Source organism: Silene latifolia, chromosome X (genome assembly GCF_048544455.1).
Source record: "Silene latifolia isolate original U9 population chromosome X, ASM4854445v1, whole genome shotgun sequence".
Taxonomy (NCBI): domain Eukaryota; kingdom Viridiplantae; phylum Streptophyta; class Magnoliopsida; order Caryophyllales; family Caryophyllaceae; genus Silene; species Silene latifolia.
Window position 1 is genome coordinate 279006900 of NC_133537.1, and position 5268 is coordinate 279012167.

The following is a 5268-nucleotide window of genomic DNA, read 5'->3' on the forward strand; positions in this document are numbered from 1 at the left end:
ATCCTCAAGGATTTTATGAAGAAAAAGGAAGAAAAGAAGAAGAAACGAAACTGCCTGACAATCCGTGCGGATTGACCTGAAGACGCCCGTCCAAGGCCCACAATCCGAGCGTCTTCCTCAGCTGGACGCCCGGGCAGAACCTCCAGAAGACGTCCGTCTTCACCCCCTGGACGCCCGTCCAGAAGCTGCCAAATCCGCCCGTCCCATGCTAAAGACGCCCGGATTCCCAGACAGTCCCATTTCGTCTTCTACAAGCTTCAAGGAAGGATGCACATCTTTTTCAAGAGACCGGAGTCTCCCTAGAGACCGGAGTCTCCCTAGAGACCGGCGATTCCTCAACAAGGGACTTAATCGTCATTTAAGCCCTTAGTTAACCCTAATTCATGTACCTAATCCCCACTATAAATACCCCCATTAGTCTAATTAGAAGAGCATGTTCTTCTTAGCAATCTTTAGTGTAGTTAATATCAATCAAATCTCTCTTTAATCTTGTAATCAACATTTAATCAAGTTTTAATACAAGTTTTATTTCCTTAATCTCTCTCTTGTTCATCCTTTATTTTGGATAATTGAAGATTATTTGGGTTATTATTGAGAGATTGACAACCTTCCAATCAAGCATCAAGTACTTCTTTTATTCTTTGCTTTATTATTGGAATCATTAGTAGGTATAATTCTCTTAATCCCTTTTGAATTATTGTTAATCACTTTCATTTATCATGTTTCACCTTGTTGGTATGATTGACAACCTTGCTAGCATGTTCAACATGATAATGAGTGAGTAGTTTCCTTAGCTAGGGTTAATGGGTAATTAGGGGAAACCAACATGGGGAATGATTCATGCTTAAATTAATATGATTTCATAGTTTATTTGCTTGCTTGTTGTGATCTCAACTTATGCACATGTTATGTTTGATGAAATGCGAGCCTATGAATCCTTGCATTTTTTTACCCATCACCTATCTTTTCAATAAGACTTGTAAGACATAAACCAACTCGAGTCTCATTAGACCATGCATATTGTTGAGTAGGTGAGATTAAGTCGACTTGTAGGTGTTGTACAATCAAATCGATTCGGCTCCGGGACGTAAACTTTCCTAGGATTGTAAGATATAAACCAACTCGATCCATCACAACAATAATTGCTTGCTTATAACTTGAGAATATGTTTGTATGATCAATTCCCATGAATCTCTTATGATCCCATGACACCCTAGTGATTTTTATCAATTGTTTACAACCCTTTTTATTCAGCTTGCTTGTTTACTTTCATTGCTATTTAGTTTAGTGACCTTCTACTTCAAACCCCAATTGTGACACCCTTAGACACCACTAGTTGCAATAGAAATCTCATCTCAATTCCCGTCCCTTGGGATCCGACCTTTATTTGCCTCTTTACTAAATGTAGAGTTGTTGGTGAAGTTATAAATTGTGTTTTGGTCTAGGTGCTCCTAACGACAAGTACTGAAAACTAAACCCCACGAGGGATCGCGACTAAAAATGGCGCCGTTGCCGGGGACGGTGTTAACTTGATATAGATTTTCTTGTATTGTTATTAGTTGTGTCTTTCTTTGCCTTGGGGAAGTAAAACTCCTCAAGGTTTGTTCTAATTATTTTCGAGTTGTTTGATATTTTGCATGTCTAGAAGGTCACAAGGTGACGTGTTACCCTTTGATCACGAAATTGAAAGGACTTTGACAACCAATAGAAGACTTGCTAGGAGAACTTTGAGAGGTATTGGTGAGGTTATAGATATTCAACCAAATACTATTGAGTTCATCAACCCTTTTGCAAGAGAAGGTGAGGAGAACCCAACACAAAATCAACCCACAATGCCTAAGTTTTCATCACATTCCGTACCCACCGAGGAGAACCTACCCAATGGTACTCCCAAACCACAACACTTAACCGGAAATTTTATTGCCAAATCCGCATTTATCCAATTAGTCGAAAGAAGCCAATTTGGGGGGATGCCTAGTGAAGACCCTCATTCTCATATGGAGACTTTTTGTGACTATTGTGATGCAATTTCTCAAACCGGTGTAACTCAAGAAAAAATTCGATGGGTCTTCTTTTCTTTTTCTCTAATTGGCACCGCGAAACAATGGTTGAAAGGCCTTGATAAGGCTACTCTCGGAATTGATTCTTGGAAGAAGTTGGCTCTAGCTTTCTACAAAAAGTTCTATCCACCGGAAAAGACTAACATGCTAAGAGCTCAAATTACGGGCTTTAAGCAAAGAGATGAAGAATCTTTGTAGGAAGCTTGGGAGCGATTCAAAGGAATTTGTCGCTCATGTCCTCACCATGGACTTAGCGAGTGGTTCTTGGTACAACAATTTTGGAACGGTCTTTATGAAGATTCAAGGAACATTCTCAACATGGGATCAAATGGAATGTTCACCGAAGTTGATGACAATCAAACTTGGAAAAAAATTGAGGAAATGGCGGTCCATAACTCACAATATAGTAGACCTCACAAGGCTACTAGAGGAGGAAAGCATGAAGTGGACTCCATTACTCAATTGGGTGCTCAACTTAGTGCTCACATTGATACCATCAATTTGAAGTTTGAAAAAGCTATGGCTAGACTTGAGGAAGCCTCAAAATCACCAAAGCATCATGTTAATGCCATGACGGCATCTTCATCAATCCCAAGTGGGATATGTGAGAATTGTGGAACTTTGGGACATGACCAAAGTGAATGTAGGGGAACAAATGAACAAGTGAATGCTTTCTAAGCATACAAGAGTGGTACCCCTTATTCAAACTATTACAATGAAAACACCAAATTCCATCCAAATCTCTCATACAAAAGCCAAAATGTTCAAAACCCTCAACCAACATACACCCCACCTCCCATGAGAAACCAAAATCAAAGACCCTTTTACAACCAAAACCAAGGTTACCAAAATCAAACTCCATACAATCAACAAAATGACCAAGGTTTTGATGTTCAAAAAGCGGTCCTCCAAATGCAAAAGAATCAACAAGAGTTTTTCACTCAAATGCAAAAAGATAGTCAAGCAAAGGAAATGACCATCAACAACATCCTAGCTCACACCAAAATTTTGGAAACCCAATTGACTCAACTAGCATCTTCAAGCTCACAAAGACAAAAGGGGCAATTACCACCTCAAAGTAATCCCCCAAGACATGAAACGGTTAGTGCCAGTCACTTGAGGAGTGGTACAAGGTATGAAGCACCGAAGAAGCAAGTTGAGGATGAAGTTGTGGAAGCTAGTGACAAAGAATAAATTGTGCAAAACTCCAAGGATGGGGAACCATCAAAAGAAGAAATTTCAAAGAAAAAATAGACAAGGTCAAGGAGAAGGAGCCCATTGTGATTAGACTTCCTTTTCCAAGTCGTCAAGCCAAGCCCAAATTTGATGACCAACTTGGAAAATTTATGGAAATCGTGAAGAATTTGGAAGTCTCAATTCCTTTCACGGAATTAATCAATCACGTGCCGGCCTATGCAAAATACATGAAAGACATCCTCACAAAGAAGAAGTCGATCCGAAAGCTTGAGACGATCGCCTTCACTAAGGTGAGTAGCGCAATACTTCAAGGGAGTTCACCTCCAAAACTCAAAGATCCGGGAAGCTTCTCAATACCGTGTACCATTGGCGACACCACGATCAACAAAGCCTTATGTGATCTAGGGGCTAGTGTGAGTGTTATGCCGTACTCGGTGAGTAAAAGGTTGGGGATGGGAGAGCTTAAATGCACCAATATCACAGTCCAAATGGCCGATAGATCGACGAAGACACCATTAGGGATATGGGAAGATGTTCCCGTAAGAGTTGGGAAATTTTTCATCCCGGTGGACTTTGTCATTGTTAACATGGAAGAACACTCCAACATTCCAATCATTCTAGGAAGATCTTTCTTACACACCGCGGGTGCGGTGATTGATGTGAAGCATGGAGAGCTCACTCTAGAAGTGGGAGATGAGAGCCTAACTTTCAATCTTGACAATACCATGAGAGCTCCCCGTTTGCATGAACCATGCTTTATGATTGATCATTATAGCCGGAAGGATGATAGGAAGAAGTCAGAATTCCAATGGAAGAAGAAAATTGATGATGCTCCATTCAAAGAGCAAGTGAATTGTAACAAAGAGTCAAAGTCAAGCAATGAAGAGGATGGCCTCATTGGCCAAGACAAGAAAGTGGGAGAGTTGTCTCTATCAACTCAAGAGATCTTTAGTGATCAAGTAGATGAAGTTTGTGGTCTTTGGGACGATGAGTTCGAAGGGATTTTCAATCCCTATATTGGTAATGCTATCGATAAAGACCGACATGAAGCACAACAAGGGCAAAGGTCTATTGAAAATCTTTATCATGATAATGAACAAGCTTTTGACTACTTTTTCAAGGTGTTGAGCAACATCAACAACACCTTGGACATGCCCCCATGACATCTCACTAAGGATGAGAGTTTGGTGGAGTCCTCCCTAAACCACCATTTGTAAATATTTCTAACTCCCTAACTCGCATTTTAATTCTTACATTGCATTTTTGTCATTTTTGGTTTTTTATGCTTTGATCAAGATAATTATCATTTTTGAGAGAAGTGAGGGAGGGACTAATGATTTAATTGATGTGTAGTGCTTTAGCTTAGTGTGGGGATAGCAATTGCCTAGGCTATTCATGCCTTAGTAGTGCCCATACAATGAAGAACACAGGATTTGAAGAATGAAAAATGACACGGGATATGCAAGTGCACGGATGGAACTGAATCCGGGTAAAACAGGGAGAATCCGAGCGTCTTCAAGGAAAATCCGCCCGTCTTCAGGCAATCCGGGCGTTTTGTCAAAATCCGCCCGTCCATCTGAGCTGAAAATTTGAAATTTTGGGACTGTTGAAGAATTCGAGCGTCCTGGTAGAGAAGACACTCGTCTTCAGAAATCCGCCCGTCTTCGAAGGAAAGACGGCCGTCTTTTTGGCTGTGAAAAACAAGGAAAGCTCACTGTCTGAGAATCCGCCTGTCTTCAGAAGAAGACGCTCGTCCTGCAATCAAAGAATCCGAGCGTCTTTGCTGAAGGACGCCCGTCTTTAGGCGAGAATCCTGAACCATAAAAAAGGCAGAATCCGAGCGTCCCGAAGGAAAGACGCCCGTCTTCCCCTGCAGTTTTTGAAATTTTCGGGTATTTTAAATACCCCATCCCACATTCATTTCTTCATTCATTCATTCAAAACACTACCCATAAACCCCAAAACTCAAAACCCTCATCCTCTCCATCACCAAAACAAGATTTCCTCAACC

General features: G+C 40.8%; 1 non-coding gene across 1 annotated transcript; it reads right to left on the reverse strand.

Moving 5' to 3' along the window:
- Positions 1 to 2204: 2204 nt before the first annotated feature.
- Positions 2205 to 2311, reverse strand: LOC141624585 (small nucleolar RNA R71). The gene has a single exon (XR_012534390.1). It is a non-coding gene; the product is annotated as a small nucleolar RNA R71 (small nucleolar RNA).
- Between the last annotated feature and the right edge of the window lie 2957 nt (positions 2312 to 5268).